Genomic DNA, 24,033 nt, shown 5'->3' on the forward strand with positions numbered 1-24,033 from the left:
TTGACAGAACAACAGTCATTTTATTGATGTTCTTAGCTGTCAAGTTTTAAATTCAATTTAGTGAATAATGGCCACCTATGTCACTGTGTGGACTTCAATAGTAAGCAAGCAGGCACCAGCACCATTAGTGGTGTTAAGGGTTTTTGAAAACAATTTTTTTCTTAGTTATGGTCTTTGGTTTTTACAACGGTTTCGAATTAGGTTGTCATTTCTGGTCTATTATGGTAGTTAGGTAGTTTGTAAACGAGTCTGGAGTGAACTTGATAAAGGGTCAGATTTTGCACAATTGGTCATTTTGCAGTATTGGGTCTGAAACAGTTACTTTGAACTGATTGGTCTTCAAAATGTTCAAAAGGGCCTCTGTTTGTTTTAAAAAGAAAATTATCTCACTTTATGTTTGTGTGTTAAGTAGTTCAAGAACAGTTGGTTTGTGTTCATTCTAAGTGGCTTCATAACAAAAACGGTTAACTGGGTCAAGATCTTTGTAGCCGCCCTTTGTTTTTGCAAAGAAAAAAAATTATTTTTCTTATAAATACCCCTGCTATTCTTTGCAATCCATTTTCAATCATCCTTTAACTGAAAGACCAACAAATGCCCCCCTGTGAACATATATCACCATATGGACTTTGAACGGAAACATAACCCAGAAGCAGTTTTGAACAAACTAATTTCATATTAAAAAAACATCATAGTTGGCTAAATTGTTTAAAGACTTTCTTGGTTATAGCTGAAATTTTTACTTCTCTGTTAGAAACATTTGTGATATAAATTTTAGCATGCTAATCTACTATGCATATTTAACTTAATATTTAATAGTTGCTTTCTGTTGTTTATATTTTTATTATGTTTCATTTTTTGCTTTGCGAAGAAATTTTATTTCAGGACTCCATTTGTAAGGAGGGAAGGTGGTGCTGTTGTTGCAAAAGAACTTGGTTGCTTCTTGAATTCGTGTCGGAACTCAAGAAAGTGTATATCAATGTTTTGAATGATTGCACGGAATGTAACGTTGTTTTACTTGGTGACATTTAACATAATTTAATGGATATAGTACTATTGCCTAAATAATACCGCTGCCCTGCAATGTGAATGATATTATAAACATGTCTGATACACACAGAACATGGCATCAACTTGGTCCGCCGCAACGCGCGGGTAAGATTACTAGTTTAGTTTTAAATTCCCAATGCATAGCTGGCATCTTATCCTATTTGTAATTTGTAAAGTTTAAAGCGGTTCTTGCGAGAAAACCGCTTTTAAAGGTGCACCGCTTCAAATATATTGGAAATATGGAAACCGCTTCAAAGTGAACAAAAAAATCTATTAACAGCGACGCTCATAAAAGCGGTTCCTAACCGCTTCAAAGAAAGCAATATACCGCTTCTAACATAACAGTTTTGTAGTAGTGTATCTTATAACTTGATCAATTTTTTAATTTATGCAATTTTTTATACTTATAATTCAAATAATTATATACATTATATAGCTGAACTAAAATCATATCAAAAATGAAATCAGTTGTATCAACAAACTGTGTAGATTAAATAATATTTCGTGTTACATAGGTAAGTTATGGCAGGTAAGTTTATGAAAAATGTCTATTACAGGAAGAATAGATGTTTATTTAACATAACTTATGTTTTTCAAATTCAAAACAACATTGACTGATAATTTGTTTGACTAATTTTTATGAATATCAAAGTGATTATCATTATTTGGCAATAATTAGTTACCAACCCGTTTTTTAAGTATGTAACTAACAAATTAATTATAATAATATAAGCATTCAATTTCGGCTAATTTTGTGGAATATTTGTTAAATTGGCCCGATGAACACCTCTAAGTACGAGCGTAAAAACTTCCCCAGCCTCCTCTTAAAAAACATGCTTTAACTCCTTAATTCCTACTTCATTCCAACCCACAGTTCCTTCATCTTCTCGATCTCAAACGTAGGGTGTATACACCCTCAATTTGCGCTTATGGACTTGGGTACATTGACTTACTTTTTAGGCATACATACTATGGTAATTTATATGATATATTACGATGTGGTTGTCTTGGTCGGTGTACTTCCTTCTCTACTCTCGTATCTCATGGCGACAACTCTCTAGATGTTTCTAGTGTGCCCTTAATATACCTATACAATGTTGTTGTATTGCAACATCTCATCTTGAGTTGTTAAAAAATATACTTATGTTATAAGAATTCCATAGCATTAGTTATTTGTATTTTGCTATAAGAATTCCAGAGCATAAAGCTCGAACAAGGGTTTCGTTTCGGCAGCATATCACCATCAATCTAGGCGTTTGATCAGAAGAAACAAGTTACACTGCATGTAGATGCCCTAAAGCTTTTTGGTCCACATTCTAGACATAGCTTTAGCAAAATAACGGTTGAATCTGACTTCTTATATTTCAGAGAACAATATTGATCCTTTTATATATAACACAAACCGAACTACATCTGAATAATGGGTAAGCGAGCAACAAGCTGCGCCGCTATCCCCTTCTTATATTTCTAGTTTACAATAATGGTTATGGATCGCATTGCTAGCTATTTAATCAACTTTATGATTATCTCACCGGGACGAGCATGTAATGAAAGGAAGCTTGTTATTAAACTAAGTCATTAGTTTCTCTATGACATTATTGAACTCCGTTTAATGGTTGTTAATATCTTAACTAGTTTTGGTTTTATATCTTATGTTTTTTAATAGCAAAAACATATTGATCCAACATCCTATATATCAATTAAGCAATCATACCCGGTAAAAATCTTATCAATAGCAAAGCTATTAGCAAAGTATGGGGATATCCCAAAGAATAGAGAGGTTGCTACCAGAGACCCCATCTCGAAACTCTCTCTCTCTCTCTCTCTCTATATATATATATATATAGGTAAAACAACATCCTATATATATATGCATCATATTTCGATCACAGGATGGATGGTAAGGTCATCTTAGCAATTTCATATTTAGAATAAGTTAATATTATTTATAAAACAAGGTTAACTTGCTAAACAACCTAGTGTTTCACAAAAGTAAATTTAATCAACATTTAACACCCTAAAATCTATATCAACAGTTACAAATTTAGTAATTTTAAATCCATGTAAGTTATATTATTGCTATCGTGTTCAATATAACAAGATTTTAACACATGTAAAATAAAAACACATAGAAGAGCAGACTGAGATATTGCAGTAGCCAGATCTTATAATCCTCATATTACGGAACAAAAAGCATAGCAAGTCGAGTGAACCCCATTTAAAGTTGTCGACAAGTGAACTATTGTCGAAGGCTATAGTTACTACTGATGATGGTTAGTACAAATAGGTGGTTACTATATACAAAGGATAGTTTAAAGACATGATTTACAACTGAGAAGGCAAGTTGATGCTAATGGCAACTTGTTACAACTAAAAATTAATGCCACTAAAAGCCAAGTAATTTGTTGTAAACACAAGTTACTATTAAAATGATAAAAGAGCAAGGTGGCGCGGAAGCAACTTACTAGTGATGATAACTTAAAACTAAATGCTAAGTTACCACTAATGCCAACTTAGTGTCGCTAGAATAGACTATTAATACTTGTGGTACGTTTTTGCCAATAAGCAAGTCGTTGTCGATGGAGCTTTTTACATTCTTGCCAATAAGCAAGTCGTTGTCGATGCAGCTTTTTACCGATAAAGGCTCAAGTTGTTGCTTATGTAACTTGGTACAATATGAAGGAGTTCTGTTGAGAGGTTGTTATGGGTCATTGTCGGAAAACAAATTCATCAACTCAATAGGACAAATAAGTTTTGTTTTGCAGAAGATTTGTAAGAATCCTTGTACAATCTGCAAATAAAAGTTGCATGAATAGCCAACATACTATATATTTCTTGATGATCCATCACAGCCTGTGACAACCCAACTTTCCCATTCGATAATATTATATTTTAATGCTCAAAACTTCGGGAATTACACTTAACTAATAACCTATATGCGTGCCAATATCGTTAGATTAGAAATACCTATTTCATTTATAATAACTTTTCTAAAACGAACATATTTAGTGCACGTTTGACATCGTTATAACAACCTTACTTATATAAGGGACACAATACAACACAATATTCGTTATTTTACTTAATAATTAAACTAGTAAAAATAAGATTAGTTATTTATAATATGTAACATTCGTTAATTTTCAAACCCGAAATTTTGACCCATTTTAAATTTTCGGTTTTTGTTTATAAATATATCACAAGTTTCGTTTCATGTATTTTAGATTTTTGCTTGTTAAAACCGACCCGTTTTGTCGTTTCAATGTACTAGTTTTTTTCATTCATCATTTATATATTATTTACGATGATTTACGGTTACCGTTCGTTCGTTTTCTATTTGTTTTGTTTAGTTAATGAAACTCCGGGACTTAAAGTCTTTATTTAAACAATTTGTAAACTATCCAGGTATAATTTGAGGATGGTCCAAATATATTAACTTTTATTATATTTATATAGCATTTCAAAGTTCAAGATTTATTATGTAAATATATTTTACATTATGTTCTAAAACAATATGAAAGATGAGGAGCCAAAAGTGTAAATTACATTTAAATTATATTATTTTAATAAATAAACCCAGCCCCCTTCCCCGTTTTTCCGGCCAGACCGCCGCCGCCGACCGCTAAGCAACTCCGGCAGCCCCGAATTCCCTTTTAGCGCACGTTTTGACCTAATTAAAAGCTCGTGATACCTATTGTTCATAACGGAAAACGCAAATCAATGATTATAACGAGTTATAACAACCTTTAATACACGGATATTACTCCAGAATCGCCGCCCATTATTTTAAATTCAATTAACAAGAAATTTACACTAAACGTTCCAATTAAGCCTATAAATAGCCTCTAAACCATCATCTAAACTCGTCCCAAGCAGCAAATCAATCAAATATACTCTCTAAAATCCGTAATTAACCATCCAAATTCGTATTCCGGCCACCATAGTTCATCGTTGGTTGCTCCACACCTCCTCTCAAACCACCATATTGTTTTATTTGTAAATGAATGTTTTTCCTGTATTTGACTCGAATTTACGGGTATGGGCCTTACCAAACACATATAGCACTTAAACAGTTTATAACATCTCATTATATTACAAAACTAATCTCACAAAGTATTTGATATGGAAATTCTATAAAATAGAGATATATTAGAAACTAATGTCCCATTTCTTAAAAAATGATATTATTTATAATTAATAAACAATTTTATAGTTGAAAAATATGCGGATCATGGGTCTTACCAAACCCAAATAACTTTTAAACATGTTATAAAATATTATTTGTGAAACATTTTATCATCAACTCTTAAATATTATATATTTAAAACCTAGTTATTATATATTTAATGATTGACAACTTCATCAACACAAAATATATACGATCCAAGTATAAAAAGAGTAGAGCAGACAAAAACAAAGAAATACAAGAAATTAAATTTAAATAAGTTAGGAAGATATTGTAGGTTCCGGAACGGATCGTACACGGGATATCGCTAACAACGCAGGTGCGGAATCCCTGCGCAGGTAGTTACGAGTGTAGAGATAGAATCACACGAGCAATAAATCAACCACGTTATATTGATAACCGAACACGTGACTCACGGTCACTATTACAGAGAATAACACGTAACACCAATATGAAACACACTGAAACAAACCCTAAACGACCAACTACCAAACTGTTTCAGCGAAACAGTTTTATACACGACAACTTCGCCATTGGCGAAGTTGTCCATAACTTCGCTGATTCAACAAGTTCGCCATAGCGAACTTGTTGACAACTTCGCATATTACAAAACAATCATAAACAAAACATAATTACATTACAGACTCGATTACAAATGCTAGACTATGAACTACTGACACACATGTACCAACAGACTCCCCCTTGGCAGTAGCTTCATATCTTGATCTTCAAATCTTGAGTCTTGTAATCTTCACCTCTACGCGTGCGCCCCTTCTCTCACACATACTGACACTACCCCTTGATATTTCCTAGCTTGATCCTTCCAAGCAGGAATGTAGAAGATCTTCTTCTCGTTGAGCACTTTCAAATCAGCCTGTGACAGATTAACAAGATGCATCGGGTCGTACACCCGAAGTACTTCTTGTTCATCCTCATCTTCCATTACCGCCTCAGCTGTCTCACAATCCACGTACCACCATTTTAAATCTTTTAGGACGTTCTTGGGCATAACTTTCATCGGTACTTCTTTCAAATGACGGACTGGTTTATACTTCATAACCAACCATGGTTTGCCGTCAGCCCTCATTCCACGATCTTTATCTTCTATCAACTTTCCTTTTTGAGGCTTTAGTAGTTCAAATTTTTTGTCTTTAATGGCTTCTTTCCATACGATCTTCTCAATGATTCTTGCCATATCATCATTGCTTCTATTGATCAGCCCCAATCTCGCTAAATCTTTCACCTCACATTCTGGTAAGGAATTCAGAGATCTCAACAATCTCTTAAAGTACTGAATGCCTTCGTACCGTTTGATCACAAATAGTTTCAGCTCTTTGTCGTACAACCAGCATATGATTCCCTTCTTTGACTCTGCATAGCCCTTTATATTATAAGTCTTTCTATCGTTGGCACTGCAGGCTTCTTGGTTTTAACAAACCACTGAGCACATCCTTCTTTCCAGTTCGGCTGCTCCTCCCATACAGTATCTTCTATCACACTCTCATCCCCCAATTCTGATCTCTCAACAGCTGGAATCTCATGTTCCACTGAATCATCCACAATCTCACCTTCTTCTAATACATCTTCCACATTAATCTGTTCTCCAATCCTCTCAATCTCATCCATAGGCAACACGTCGTCATCATCCATCAACTCATCGTCCTCCTCCTCATCCAACTCCTTCAAAGCATCGATAACGTCTTCAACATCAGCGTCGTCATCCACAACTACAACATCATCACCAGCTGCATTTGTAGACTCCCCCTCAGTTGTGGAAGCCCCAAGAGCCTGAGAGGTTCTTGGCAGCTCATCACCTGCACCGGAAGGTGCATTGGGATCATCGTCATGATCTTCTCGTCTTTTCGTTCTCAACTCATCGCCCCTACACGTCGTCTCCCCCTGAGATGCCAAGTAATCCTTGAAGGCATCTATTATTCTTCCATGTTCAACCAGGAGGGCAGCTTGTAGTCGATTGGATTCCACTAGGCTTTGAATGGTCTTTGTCTGATCAGCAACAATCCGCTCTAGTGATGTAATCCTCTCGGAATCTGAATTAGGCAATGGAGTTGGTGGAACATCAGTAGCTGAAGTGACCGCAGGTGGTACCCTTGGTAACCCTGCAGTAGAAGTGATGGTCGACTCCACAAACCGTGCAACTACCACCGGTGGATTAAGCGGTTGGGGTGGTAGGGACACAATTGCTGGTGCCGACGTCTCGATCGCTGTAACCTGTGCTGTAGTAGGAATAAGAGACATACCAGATAAGGCAGGTGGAGCAAAACGTACTAGCCTTGAAGATTCTCCAGCTCCCGAACCTATACCTCTCTGTTCTCTTCTTGAACGTCTTAGCACAATCTGTACTGCCTCCTCTTCATCCACTTCATCCTCATCCTCCTCCACAGTTCTCGGCCTCTTTCCCGTAGTCCGTTCCCGAGACACCATAAGTCTTCTTGCCTCAGCAAACGTCTCGTCTAGATCAGAGTCAGCTACCGAAGTAGCTGCTCTGGTAACATCCATAAACTGAGGACCCGAGACATCCATATCAAACAAACCATGTCCACTAAAAGCAGCATCTAGATCAACTTGTTCAGCAGTGGACACAGCCTGAGATATAGTAGCTGGCACAGCAGCAGAAGATACAACAGGCGAAGTTACGCTTAACTTCGCCAAGGCGAAGTTAAGCACAACTTCGCCGAATTCAACAACTTCGCCCGTAATTTTCAAAATCAGCCCTTTAAGTTTGAATAATCTTGAAATTAACCTTATAAGTTACCAAAAAGAGTTAAACAAATATGATCAAGACCCAGTAACCAACAATACAATAATATAACTACAAAAAACAACAAAAAAACTTAGAAAAATTTTAACGAAATAAGGGATCAAATTTCAGTCTAGTCAGGGACCACTGCGTCTTAGAAAAGATCCTAACAGGAATCATACTAACGATGTGACTGTCACTTAGATCCGTGTTTAGCTGTATTATGACATAGAGACACAGGTTGTAAGCATGTAAATAACGTAAATGGTTTTCATCGTTTCTGTGATACGGATTAAGGTTCAGTTAAGCTCAAAAATTTAAGTTGGCAACATCTCAGAGATAATGATGTCTTCTATCTATTCTCAAAGCGTATTTGGCTATACCCAAGTCACCCCGAATTGACTTCGACCCATAATGTCTGATTATCTTGTAGATACACGATGTCTGCCTCCCGTTTTCTTCTAACTCCAGACGTGAGAAGTCTTGATTGTTACTATGTCTCATAAGTATTTAAAAATATACACATATATATATATATATATATATATATATATTTTTTTTTAAATCAACATTTTTATCGACTTCGGAGTACTAAACCACTGCAAGTCCCGAATCTGGATCACTGCAGTATCTTGAAATGCTTTCTTCACGGGAATCAGAACACTCACGGGCTCGTGTATGACTGGGTAGTCGCTTTTCTGCCTATCCTTCGAAAAGATGTGTGAAGACATACAAAAACTCTTAAGGAGTTTCCACGTAAATTCGAGTAAATTTAAGTTAGTATCACATACACTTTTACGCACCATAAAAATTACCATGACATACAATGACTGTTCTAAAGCCTTTTAAGCCTAATAACTTCACTAGTTAAGCACACACAATTAGTATATACATCATTTTCCAAGGTTGGATCAATTTTCTGTTAAACACAGCATAGAACTTCTTACGACGTAACAGACTTGAAAAGTAATTTCATTTCCCAAAAAAAACTTTAATTTCAATCGCCCCAATCACGTCAAAGTCGTCAGGTAAACGGCTATCCTGAAGATCCAATGGATCAACTGGACCGACCACATACAAGTATGTGTCCTTCTTACTAAGTATGACCGACTAATTTTCAGCAACTGAAAGAACACACGTCATAGCTGCCCCGGTTACTTTCAGTCTTCCGGTTAATGGCTATCCTTATTTTCTAAGTCGAAAAACGAGGACCAAAACATATCCGAGGATATGTCCATCAAACTGAGGTAACCGACTGATTTTAAGCAAAAATGACCCTTTTTTTTTTTTTTTTTTTTTTTAAAACAAAGACATGGTTACTCGGGATTGATCATCCCGTTTAGCTCAATTAGGTTTTGAAATCTGGATTTATCAAACGCTTTTGTAAACAAGTCAGCAAAATTTTCAAGTGTATCAACTTTTTCGATCTTTATCAGTTTCTTCTCAGCACAATCCCGTATGAAGTGATGACGAATGTCAATATGCTTAGTTTTACTGTGCTTCACGGGATTGTTAATTACTGAGATGGCGGCAGTGTTATCAATTAAAATAGGAGTAAGTAAGAAATTCAGACCATAGTCGCGCAATTGTTGCTGAATCCACAAAACCTGAGAGCAGCAGTTGGATGCTGCCATGTATTCAGCTTCGCATGTTGAAATTGCAACTGATGTCTGTTTCTTGCACTGCCAGGAAACTAATCTTCCTCCAAGAAACTGACAGCCTCCTGTTGTTGACTTCCGACTCTGATTACATCCACCATAATCAGAATCTGTATATGCCACCAGTTCAACGTCTCCTCCCTTTGGGTACCACAACCCTAGCTTCGGCTTGCCCTTAAGATACCGCAAAATCCTCTTCACACCTTTCATGTGAGATTCCTTTGGGTTTGCCTGAAAACGAGCACAAAGACAAACAGAAAACATTATATCGGGCCTAGAAGCAGTTAAATACATTAATGAACCTATTATCGCCCGATACAGAGTAGGGTCCACATCTGCGTCACCATCTGATTCAGCGCCCAATTTGTGATTGACGCAGATTGGGGTGTCATATGGAGAACTGTCCTCCATCTTGAATCTCTTCAGCACATCATGAACATACTTTGTTTGATGAATGAACATCCCATCCTTCTTCTGATCAACCTGCAATCCTAGAAAGAAGGTTAGTTCACCCATAGCACTCATCTCGAATCGTTTCTTCATGACAGCTTCAAAATCCTGACACATGGATACTCTTGATGCAGCAAAAATGATGTCATCCACGTAGACTTGAACCAGTAGGAAGTCACATCCTTCTCTCTTCACAAACAACGTACTGTCAATCAATCCTCTTTCAAAACCATTTTCCAGCAAGTAGTCTGATAACGTTGAATACCAGGCACGAGGTGCCTGATGTAACCCATATAACGCCTTGCTCAACCTGTATACGTGATCCGGAAAGTCTGGGTCAGGAAAACCCGGAGGTTGCTCAACAAACACAACCTCATCAACTTTCCCGTTAAGAAACGCGCTCTTCACATCCAACTGAAACACCTTCATCTTTTTAGATGCAGCAAACGCCAAAAACAATCTAATCGCTTCTAACCGGGCAACAGGAGCGAAAACCTCATTGTAGTCAATACCCTCTTGCTGATTAAAACCTTTAACAACCAGCCTCGCCTTATTTCTCACGATAATCCCCTTTTCATCTCTCTTGCACTTGAACACCCATTTCGTGCCTATAGCATGCACATTCTTTGGTTTTTCAACCAAAGTCCAAACTTCCATTTTTTCGAACTGAGCCAACTCTTCTTGCATGGCTTCGACCCACGAGCTGTCCTTTAAAGCCATTTGATAATTCTTCGGTTCAACTTGGCTTATGAAGCAAGAGTACAAACATTCGTTCATGATACCTGTATCTTTAATGCTTGTATAAACACAGGTGTGCTCATTCAAGCTACTTCTGGTTTGTACACTAGAGGACACATCACCTATAACATTCTCCAATGGGTGATCTTTGTGAATTCTCGTGGTCGGAACAGCACCGACATGCAAATTGTCTTCCAAGTTTGAAGAGATCTCATCTATGGTAGTTTCAGGCTGAGAGTGAAAAGGATTAATAAACTCATCTTCAGTTGAGGCCGCAGGGGTATCGATAGGGTTTGATGTGGAAGGCTGAGATTTTTCTGTCATCTGATGTTGCACTACCTCCTCTTCCTCATCAAATATCATCTTCGCCACTGCTCTTTCGTCTTCTTCAGAAATTTCCAAAGTAGGTACGTTAAACGACTTAAAAAGTTTAACATAGTCAAACAGCTCAGCAGGTCCATTGCTTGGTTTTGGCGGTTGGTAACTAGTAATGTCGGTGTTACAAACCACCTCCACCTTGCAAGTTGTCGTATTGAAGACCCGTCTGTTGGGAGTCCCAACAACATAACCGACTAGGATTCCCTCATCAGCCACTTCACCAAATTTCGAATTAGTCTTCAAAATCGAACAAGGAGACCCAAAAGGTTCAAGACCGCACAGGTTGGGCTTCCTTCCGTGCATAAGCTCGTAACAAGTTTTTCCAAGTCTCTTAACTGTTAACACCCGATTCAGAACATAGCAGGCTGTAGCAACTGCTTCAGCCCAGAACATCACAGGAAGCTTTGAGTCTGCCAGCATAGTTCTGGCTCCTTCAATCAACGTTCGGTTCTTCCTTTCAGCTACTCCGTTCTGTTGTGGAGTATACGGAGCGCTGTATTGATGCTCAATACCCTTCTGAAGACAAAAGATTTCCATCTCAAAGTTCTTGAACTCTGTCCCATTGTCGCTTCTGATGAATTTAACTGATTTACTCATGACGTTCTCGACTTTTGTAATTAGATTCTTCACCATCTGAGTCGTCTCGTCTTTCGTTTTCAGAAAATATACCCACGAGTATCGCGAGTAATCATCAGTTATCACCAAGCAGTAAGAAGTACCGCCTAGACTTTGTACATTCACCGGACCGAAGAGATCCATATGAAGTAGTTCTAGAGTACCAGCAATTGAGTTGATCGTCTTGGTGAGATGGCTTTTCTTGTGTTGTTTTCCCTTCTTGCACGCTATGCATTTATCTTCAAAGTTAAAACTCTTTAAGGGAACTCCCATCACAAGCCCATTTTTGACAATGAAGTTCATCTTACGAAGATGAATATGTCCCATTCTCCTGTGCCATAATTCTGATTCTGATTCGCTTGCCTTTGTCATTAAACAGGATTCTCCGGTGGCCATTTCAGTAGACCTCATATCCATCACGTATGTATTCGTTTCACGTGGAGCTTTCATTACTATCCATTCTTCTGGTATATGAAAACCAGGCTTCAATACCATCGCTTCATTCTTAGTGAAATGGACAGTGTATTCTTTATCACAAATCTGCGACACACTCAGCAGATTGTGCTTTAATTCCTCCACAAAGTTTACATTTTCAAGTGTCATTCTCCCATTCGACACAGTCCCTCTACCAGTAATCCTTCCACCGCTTTCACCAGCAAAACTAACTCTAGCTCCCTGAACAGGTTTTAAGTCTTGCAACAAGTGTTTGTTGCCTGTCATGTGCCTGGAACAGCCGCTATCTACAATCCAAAGATTGTTTGCAGCCCTGTTCAACTGTTCCTGCACAATAAAACAAAGAGTTAGAATCTTGGGACCCAAGACCAATTGGTCTTGGATCGATACGTCCCGTACCCTGGCTTTCTCAAGTTAGCGTCAGGATAATTTCTGTAAGTCCTGTTAGGGAATCTCCTTGCAGATTGGGTGTAATGCCTTCCAAACCTTTGAGAATTGAAAGTGTTATATCTTGAGGTTTGGTTGTAAAAATGAGGTTGGTCTTTATGAAAACTTGAATTCGTTACATTATGGCATTTTTTAAAGTTTTCATTTTTAGCAGGAACAAAATGACGCTTATTCTCATTTTTATTTGGCTTCACACCTCTGAATCTCGGCTCCAGAGGGCAATCTGCAACTAAATGCCCTAATTTGTTACATCTAAAGCAACACCGACTCTCCAATTTCTTGTCAAATGTCGGTTTGGATGTAGAGGCAGTGTTACCAGCCGTTCGTCTCACATAAGGTGGGACATACGGGTTGAGTGGAGTACACTTTTTAGAAGATTTATCTTTATCTCCACCGGTAGGTAACACTACATTCTCTTTCGTCTTCCCAGATTCGGACAACTTATCCGAATCCGATGAGACTGGACTCGTAACAGAAATATTTACACTAGAAACAGGCGAACTCGTTTCGCCACTGCTAACACTTGATTCTACCCTTGAAATCTTAATTGGAGTTGTCTGATTAACCTCGAAATCAACAGATTTCTGAACACTCGGATTATATGTATAATTGTGGTTAAAGGGTGGTGGAACTTCGTGATATCCGATTCCTCCCCTCTTTGCAGAGGTACCTGGATCACTCACGAGGTGATCAAGGATGGCCGAGGAATTCCTGAACTGCTCAAGTTTGCGGTTCAGTTCCACCACCTTTACCTGGTGGTCAGCAATCTGTTTATCCCGATCAAAATCACTTTAGTTTTTTCTTCCAAAACTTCATAACTAAGATCAATTATTTCAATTTTCTCAGCAAGTTTAATTTTTAAGCTTTGAACATCTTTTTCACATGCTTTTATTTTAATTTTATAACTCGTTTCTCTTGCTTTCGTAAAATGGTGATCTTCTTTAATAGTTTTAAAGTCAGCATCTAAATGGACATACTGATCAGTTATCGTTTTAAGTTGCTCAGACAAATTCTCACAACTAGTACAAATAGTTTTAGGACTTACCTCGGAGCGATTATCTTTGTCATTTGCCATGAAAGCGGTTTCTTCTTCATTTGCTTTCTCAATTTCTTCAACCTTCTCACATTCTTCAGCTTCAGACTCAGCCATGTTTGCTTGCTCACCAGAACCACTTGAGCGTTGATTCCAGTTGTACTCTCCTGCCTCTCTGGTCAACATGGCATTTATCTCTCTGTTAACTCCTGAGTGTTGTGTAGGTCGACCTTGTCCTCGTTCAACCCTCTCATTTCTGCATTCCTTGGCAAAGTGCCCGTACTGTTGACAATTATAGCACCTTACCTTGGACTTGTCGAACCCGGGCCTACCACCAACAAACTTTCTCCCAGTTTTGTTCATAAACCGTTTCACACGCCTCACAATCATTGCCATTTGCCATTGCAAGTCCATCTCCTCCAGATCATCAGCATCGATCTGGTCGTAATCCTCATCTAGTACAGCAGGGTCCACAATCTTCCCCTGGATGTAGTTTTCATAGGAAGCAATAAATGATGCATAGACTGCAAACTGCTCTTCAGCAGATTTTACACTCATAGGCATCTTGGAATAATTATTGCTTGATGCATTTGCAGAAAAACTACTTGTGGATGCTTGAGGCTTTGAAGTACTAGATCCTCCAGCAACGAAACATACATCACCATTCGTGTTTACAGAAACGTTTCCTTTATGAGACGAGTCAGAACCTGACTCCCCTTTAGAGTAATAAGCAGCAGATTCAGGCCTCGAACTTGAGCCTGAGTTAACCTTTGCACCATACATACCAGGGTCTTGTATCTGATCTGTAGGTGTTTCTTTTCGAACCATATTAAGCTCATAAGTTCTGAGCTTGTTCACTGCCGTTTCAAGATCATAATTAGGAAAGTCTCTGTCTTCCCTCATAAGAACGGTGTACATTTCCCACTTCGGTGGGAGAGCATCGAGAAGTTTTTCAACGATCTCTTCTTCTCGGTAAGCAATTGAATAATTGCTGAGCTCTGTCATTAGATGATAGTATCTGGTGATAATATCATCCAGTGATTCGTTCTTCAAAAATTTGAAGACGGAGAACTGGGTCTTCAAAAGTTTTACCTTCGATGCACGGATACCCACATTCCCCTCGAATCTATTTTCAAGAGCATCCCAAAGCTCTCTTGCAGAAGTGTACTTTCGGAATGTATGGAGAACCTCTTGAGGAAGTGCCATTGTTATCGCAGCATGGGCCTTGCTTTCGGCCTCGTACATTTTCTTTTCTTCGTCCTCCATTTTGCTGTACTACTTAACCACATCGCGACCTTCGTATTGCGCAGTTGGAGGGATATATCCATCCTGGATGCACACCCACATTTTGGCATCCTGGTATTTGATGTATTGGATGAATCTGTCCTTCCATGCCACGAAGTCAGTTCCTTTCATCAGCCTCGGGGCCTTAGTGGCAGACCCCGCTTCTACTTCCATCTTGACCAAATCGGAGATGTTGATCGACGACATCCTTGCAAAAACCTGACAAAACCTGGAAAAAACAAAAAAATATTAAAACAGCTCAGTAGGCGAAGTTAAGAATAACTTCGCTTGAAGGTTAACTTCGCTGAAAAGAGAACTTCGCTGAGATCTTAAATTCGCTTGAATTTGGCGAAGTTAAAAATAACTTCGCTTAGCTCTGGCGAACTTATGAGTTGAGCGAACTTGGGTATGAAGCGAAGTTGCGGATAACTTCGCTAAGGCGAACTTATGAAGTTAGCGAAGTTGTAATTAACTTCGCTAATCCTTATATCTTCGCCAAAAACCCTAATTCCAGCGACGGCAACTTCGCCTGAAGAATGGTAACTTCGCCCGATGAACGGTAACTTCGCCCGATGAACAGGGAAGTTTGTTCAGATCTGTTTTCGTCAATCCAGCAGCTCCCGATCAATGCAAAGGCTTGAAAATGACTGTCAAGCACTAGCAAAACTCAATCCCAACAAAAACACGTCCCGCGAATAGGTCAAACGAGACGTTTTCTACACCCGCGTGAAATCCCGAACCTCACAATCGAGCCGATCGGCTCTGATACCAATTGTAGGTTCCGGAACGGATCGTACACGGGATATCGCTAACAACGCAGGTGCGGAATCCCTGCGCAGGTAGTTACGAGTGTAGAGATAGAATCACACGAGCAATAAATCAACCACGTTATATTGATAACCGAACACGTGACTCACGGTCACTATTACAGAGAATAACACGTAACACCAATATGAAACACACTGAAACAAACCCTAAACGACCAACTACCAAACTGTTTCAGCGAAACAGTTTTATACACGACAACTTCGCCATTGGCGAAGTTGTCCATAACTTCGCTGATTCAACAAGTTCGCCATAGCGAACTTGTTGACAACTTCGCATATTACAAAACAATCATAAACAAAACATAATTACATTACAGACTCGATTACAAATGCTAGACTATGAACTACTGACACACATGTACCAACAGATATATAAGAAGAGTAGTGGATTTACATATCCTCCAAAGTTAAAGGACCACTATTGTAAATATAATATTAGGGTACAGGGTAATAAGCCGACATTCCATTCCTTTTTAAGACCAAAACGTAGATCAAATCAGATCAGATCACTCATGGAAAAAGCCATTTAAAAAAAAAACAGAGAGAGAGAACAACTCATTCCATTCCTTCTTTCACCCAAAACGAAGATCAGATTCGGCATGGAAATGGAAGGAGCTAAATCGGAGGAGATTTCTCCACATTTCGCTTGCACCGCCTGGCTGTAAGATTTCAGTTTCTCATGTTTATGCTATCTTGATCTTAATTACGGAATTAATTTTTGATGCAATCTGTAACAAACAAAGATGGATTGCAATTGGATTATGAATTGAGTAATGAAAGTGAATCGGGTAAAGAGACTATTATTGTTATTATTATTGTTTTCCCAACTAACTGAAATCTTGTTGCTTTATACAATTTGCTCTAACCAACCACTCCTAAACAAATAGGCCGTTCAAACCGCTCGTCGCTCGAACTTGGTCGTCCGTTTGCTCGAAAATTGCTCTGAAAATACTTGCTCGACTGTAAACTAGCTGTTCTGCTTGGTTTGGTTTTTAAATGGGCTAAGCAACGAGCAAAGTTCGGCTCGAATATTTTTAATATTTTTTATATATTTGAACAAACTTATTAATATATAGACAACAACCATAAATATAAGATACAATTTTTTAAACTCATTTAAAATTCACATTTTGCCAATTTTAGAGTTTCGTTTGTTTGCTTCGAGTTTTCAAAATACTAGAATTTTATTTATATGATTATTATATCTCACTTCATTATTCTTTCTAATAAAATTTAAAGCTTGTTACACGGTTGTCTAAATATTATTAATTTGTTTACAAAATATATTACTTACAACATTCAAATTTGTTTTTAATTGAAAATTTAAAAGTGAAAAATAAATAAATAATGCTCGAAAATCGCTTGATGTTCTATCAAAAGATGCTCGATTCGATTTTTGCTAGTTAGAATTTCAACTGATCGGTTCGGCTGTAAGCGAGCCAACCGATGAGCAAACATTGACTCGGTTTGACTTGGCTCGTGTGAACAACCCTATAAACAGGTGTGAAATTTGGTGTTTATTAACCATATTCTTCATGGTCTTATAATCGGTGATTGTGATTTTTAAAGACCTTTTTCTATTTTTGTACCTCTTTGATTTGTGATAACTTTTTTAAGTTGTTATTTTTTTGTTGTAGGGATCTTTCTTGCAAGCCATATGTTTTAGGTGTGAAATATTATTTACCTTAACGATAATACAAAGACAACGACAAAACAATGACACGACAAAACAATGACACGACAATGACAAAACAACTACACGACAACGACAAAATAAGGACAACGGCAAAACAAGGACAACGACAATGACAATTACTACAAGACAAAACAACGACCACCACCACCACGACGACAACAAAAACAAAAATAATAATATTAATATTGGTAATTGTGACATGTTCACGCTTAAATGTTTCTTATCGTCAATGTTTGCAGCTTGTGGCCATGCATGCTGCTTTTGGTGTTGTCTGCGTTCAATGAATAATTGCGTTGAATTTCATTGTCCATCGTGTAGGCATTCTTATCATCATTTTCCTAATATTTGTCTCGAGCTTAACTTCTTGCTCAAGAAGTTGTATCCAACTGTCTACATTCATAGGATTAAAGACATAAGTTAAAGTTAATAATATTATGTAAAACTTAACTTATTTAGTTTTAATAATCTGTAAAGATGAATTATGTTTTTGACCTTCGTTACGTTGTATATCAATAGCGGCGAAAGATATCCTTGTAGGGACATCACCACCAGTTGATGATTCAAACGAGTTGGGCTAATTTATTGTTTTCCAAGACAAGGTTCAGTCAATGATGTTCTTTGTGATGCATGCAACCAAGTACTTTATCGTTAAACTGAACTGAATTGCGGCCATGGTACGTATGTTTGCTATTAGTTACAGTTAAATGCAGCTATTAACTAGTTGGAGTTCGCCCATGTGACATGGCCAAAATTGTCTAGGCTAGGGTTTTATTTTTATAAACACATACGCATAATATTGTATTCTAGTGTTTATTTGTATCTAGCCCATGGTCTTGAGATAGGATTTTCTAGGGTTTCATTTTTGTATATGTTTAGGGTTCTTCGTCCATCGTAATTGATTCAGTGAAACATCTAGTCACATTCATAGTTACATCATCCAATTTTAAAAATTCAGTATTCTCATTATGTGTGTGTTTTGTATTTTATTATGCAGTTTACTGGCAAAGAAAGCTTGTAATCCCAACTATGGAAATGTTCAAATACAAAGTTTGTGAAAGCTGGCACCCTGATAGACGTCCAAAAGTTTGCCATTTTCTTGATAATTTCTTAAAAGAGCGGATTTCTGTAGAATATGAGGTCAGAAAAACAACTATTCAACAAAATCAAAAGCATACTTAAACTGTATAGCTTTGATCTTTGTGAAGATTGACACACGAACCTTACTGATTCAAGTAAGTTTTGCCTAATACACGATTCATCATCACACCACCACATTGCTTTAGTTAAACCAACAGTACATGACACAATGGTTCGGGTTTTAGGCAAAAGAGTTTCACCACTTTCTGCTCTTGCTCTTGACAGAAACATTGTCAACATGCTTTGTGTTTTTAATTTTGAACGGTAATTGGTAGATTTTGTGTAAGATGTGATTTTGGTTTCCAAGTATATATGTATTATGGCTCGCATGTTTTGTGTTTTTAAATTTTGAATGGAAATTGGTAGATTTTGTTTAAGATGTAATTTTGGTTTCCAAAGTGTACGTGTATTTTGTGTATTATGATTGGCTATAGGCTTTTCAAGAAGTGAGGATTAAGTTTTATGCTACTATTTTGTGATTAAAATTATTAATCTTACTAAATTATTAAAGCAATAAAAGATTTTCATATGACATTCAACTAGCATGTGTAAATTGGCTTCCAACTCATAAATTTTCACACAACATTAAATTGGAGATGGTTTCAAAATTAAAGGTTATAATCGTCATTTATTGAGTAATAAAGACAATTAACTGCTTTCATATTTTTTTAAAATATGTGACTTTGTTATTTAAAAAAAATGGATTTTAGGAAATTATTCATGAACGTTTGTAGTGGATGTCTGGATTGAAATGGTTGTTTAAGTCACGAGGTTTGAATTATATTGTTGTTTTATTAAACGTGCGGTTTAATGAAATTTATAGTTATACCTTGCTATATTCATATTTTTAGCATTATTTATGTTGTGTACTTAAATGTTTATAATTCAATAAAAATAGTTTTTATAACACACAACTTATGTTACAACATCTATATATTTACGCTTCATAGTTTATAACATATGACTTCATTGATGATGAATTTTAATTAATATGTCTTTTTTGTTTTAGGCTATAAGTTAGAAACATGTGGCATAACTTAAAACTATGTTTAAATTGTTATTTTTCTCTATTTATCTTTATATGCTGGATTCTTTTAATTAAAACAACAATGTGATAATAATAATAATAATAATGCTAGATTATTTGACTTTACAATTTATTAAAATGTATATAACACATGCGCACACACACATGTTACATACATATGAAGTTTTATATATTTTTCGTTCGTGTGTAACATGGGATTTAACCTAGTCGGTTTTATTACAAAAGTCAGGTTTATGTTAGAATTACCGGTGTACACCATGTACACAAACTTGCTATTCTTGTTTTATATATTTTCTCTTGGTAAAATTAATAATTATATTCATATGTTTGTTTTGAACCGAAATTAAGTATTTATATATAATTTTAAACGTCTTAACATTATTATTGCGGCGTTAGACCATGTGCCTGAGTTGGCGCGTTAACTCTAGACGTGACGTTTCTAAGTTTTATACTTCATTCGTCTCATTAAAAGTGTCTTTATTTTTTTTATTTGTCACGTTACAAATGTCCACTTTCAAAATTAATTAGCCATATTTAAAGTTTACCCTTAAACACACACAACTACGAGCATTCTCATCCTATCCCTCAAAATTGTATAAGGGAAATTTGCAAATTATAAGGTGGGATTTTGAGTAGTTGTGAGTGTAAATTATAGGGTGAAGAGAACAATGTAGTGATTTTCTTGTAAATTGGAGGAAACAAAGTATGCACCTATTTATTTTTTAATATTTGTTGAATTGGTTGTGAGTAAAGGATAAAGAAAACTGTAATAATAATGTTATAAAAAATATTATTTAATTAAATAGAAGAAAGAAACTTAGTGTTTTTGTAGCGTAACATAGAGATGGGGATGAGAGATATGTTGGGAATGCTGTTAGTAATGACTATTAGTTAATAGGGTAAAGTTAAAATACAAAGGACAACAACAATGAGAAGGATGAGAAGAAATCTAATTCATTGATCTTAGATTTGGATGGTGGAGATTAATTCAAGAATAAAAATTAAATAAAAATAGATAAGAAGGGCATGAATGTAATAACTCACTTATGAAGACTTTCTCTCTCCACACGCAAGACACATGTCAATTCCTCCATCATTTTAAAACGTCTATAACCTTTTTCATACGACATTTATTTAGAAATTTTTTTTATCATAATAACAAGCGTTTTTTTATGTTTAATATGAATATCATATTGTTATATAAAGATAAAAAAAAGTTGGTGGTTTTTTATATTGTGTTATTTGATTGTCCATTGTATTTTTAATTGAGTTTTTCTATGCATTGTGTTATAAATTTTGGTTATTGTGTTTTTCAATTGATACTCATATTAAAGATAAAAATTAACACAAAGATTACGTCATTGTGTCTTTCGTGCGTCATTGTGTCTTTGTGCTCAACATTTGTCTTTATACTTATCTTTGTGTTTTAGTCATTGTGTTTAATATTCACTTAATTTGAGAAAAATAGTATTATGTTGTTTGTGTATTACGTTCAAGGCATTGTGTAATATTTAGATTTCATTGTGTTTTACATTTCAGGTCATTGTGTTATATGTATTTACCATTGTGTCTTATGTTTCAGACCATTGTGTTATATTATTTACCATTGTGTCTTACGTTTCTGGCCATTGTGTTATATGTATTTACCATTGTGTCTTACGTTTCTGGCCATTGTGTTATATGTATTTACCACTGTGTCTTACGTTTCTGGCCATTGTGTTATATGTATTTACCACTGTGTCTTACGTTTCAAGCCATTGTGTTGTTATATGTATTCATTATTGTGTTTTACGTTTCAGGTTATTGCGTAACATGCATTCATCATTGTGTTTTATGTATTCGATAATTTGTAGGTATTTTTCATTATATATATATATATATACTATTACACAACGGTGTTATTAGTATTTAAAAAAAAACACAATGATTAGATGAAAGACACAATGGCGAAAAAACACAATAACAAACAGAATGACACAATGACGAAAAAAGACACAATGGTACGCAAAAAGACACAATGACGTAAATTATTTTTTTTATTATATAACAAAATTATACCCATATTAAAGGTAAAAAACACTTGTTATTATGGTGATTTTTTTTTTTTAAATATCATATGAGAAAGTTATAGATGTTTAAAAATGATGGGAGAATTAGCATGTAACTTGCATGTGGAAAGAAAAAATGTGTAATATTACTTTTATACCCTTTTTTCATTTGTTCCCTACTTAACACATGTCAATTAATTATGGTTTCTCATCATCTTCATTTTTGTTCTCATTTGTAGAATAACTTGACCCTTAGTTAATATTAAATAAATATTCATATAAGTAGGAAACCCATACAATGTTGCGCTGGTGAAAATGTGTAACGCGATACTCTAATTATGTTTATTATTTTTTTTCCTTTCTTAAAATTTTCGAGTTATTAGCATAGTGTGGTCTATCCACGCCATGGGGCACTCGCTAGTCATGATCATTGTTTGAAGTAACAACCTAAAGAGACAGACCCGGCTTCGAGAAAGCAAAAAAAATTTTGGGCCAGAGGCGAAATTTTTTTTGGACCTTAATTAAAAATGAGTATTTTGTTGGTTTAAACAATTAAATTTTTATATAGGTTTATTTGGTTATAATTTGGGCTGTGTAAAAAAAATTTGTATAAAAAAAAGATTAAACATGTCTCAAATGAGACTTGAACCTATAACCTTTTGGTTGAGAGTAATACCCTTTTGCCACTAAACCAAGCTAGTTGTCATGTAATTAAGTTTAAACATTAAAGCTACATATTGTTTTTTTAAATATATTTTAAAAAAATAAAAAATTTCGGGCCTAACGGGGTGTCGGGCCCGTGGCCGTCGACCACCCTGCCACCCCTATGGGCCGGCCATGTAAAGAGACCATATGGTAACTAAATCAACACTGAACAAATCCTAAAGAGAGTTGTGATGGGATGAAGATCATATTAAGAGGGCGTAAAAGATCGGGGGAAAGAATTGTGGAAGAAGTTAAGATCGCGTTTTATTGTTGGGTGAAAAACATAATTAGATGGAGATCTATTGTGTGGGAAACTTGGTCTTAGAGTTCAGTAATTTGTTTCTAAAATGTGGTTGTTTGTTAGTGTAGTCTAGGGGTTGTTTTCTTTTTCATCTAGAAGCCAATGGTTGTTTTTGTTTGTTTTATCAGCTTCTAGTTGATAATTTAATTTTAAATATAACTGGCTTTTAAAAAATAATTTGAAACACAAATATAATTTATAAATATATAATTACAAATAAACTTATGCATCATCAGTTATACATCTTGCATATAAATTTGTACTTCATTTAACGTGTAATCCACCGCCACTCGTTCCAATTACTTTCTTCCACCGCTGCTCCTTCCAGTTCCACCAGATCTTGGGTATAATCTTCTAAAAGAAGATTTGACAGCCTCATTTTCCACTTGAACATTACATTCACCACCATCTTCCTTTCTGGTGTACAACGAAATCACTACCGATTCTTCATACTCAGCCATTATTTGGTGTTGATGATGATAAGTGTTGTGAAACCAGTTATATGAAGGGCTAAATTTATTTGGTCTAAAAACTCTTAATTTCGTCTTATATTCTCTCTATCATCGTCTATGTACCTATGACAGCGGAGAAGTGTCGATCGGTGGCTGAACTTGGGGGTTCATGTTCACAAAATTGACCTATATTATTACATATATATTGAAGACAGAGTAAATGATTATTACATGAATCTTATGATATATAACAGAATCAGAAACTCTTGATGTTTCTAATCAATTTTGTTTATGATTTAGGTACAAAGGCATGCATTTCAAATCAAGGATGACTTTACCAACCTCTAAGCGAAGGAAACTGAGGTTAGTATTGATATTGGTAGTTTGATTATAATTGTAGCCACTAATTAAACTTTTCTTTTGTTAACTGCTGCAAATTTTCATATATTATATATAGGCACTAGGTTTGTGATATTTCTAGGCTGTTTTGATTGCATCTTTCTGTGTTATTAATTACTATGACTTGAGTATATGAGATGATAAATTACGGTTTAACTAAATTTATCATGCGGGTAAATTTAGCGATTCATTATTCGCAGCTCTTAGTTAAGTTAATTTCTAATATGGTACAGGTCTAAAGGACATGGAAAGTTTGATAACATATCTTAGGAAGGAGTAGTGCGTCTGATCATTAGAATGATCATGAACAACACATGGAACTTTTAGCTATAGTTAATGGTGATGACATCATCAAGGTGATAAGGCATTAGCA

Source organism: Bidens hawaiensis, unplaced genomic scaffold (genome assembly GCF_021521415.1).
Source record: "Bidens hawaiensis isolate Kalapana, Puna unplaced genomic scaffold, B.hawaiensis_p1.1 tig00006085_1, whole genome shotgun sequence".
NCBI lineage: Eukaryota > Viridiplantae > Streptophyta > Magnoliopsida > Asterales > Asteraceae > Bidens > Bidens hawaiensis.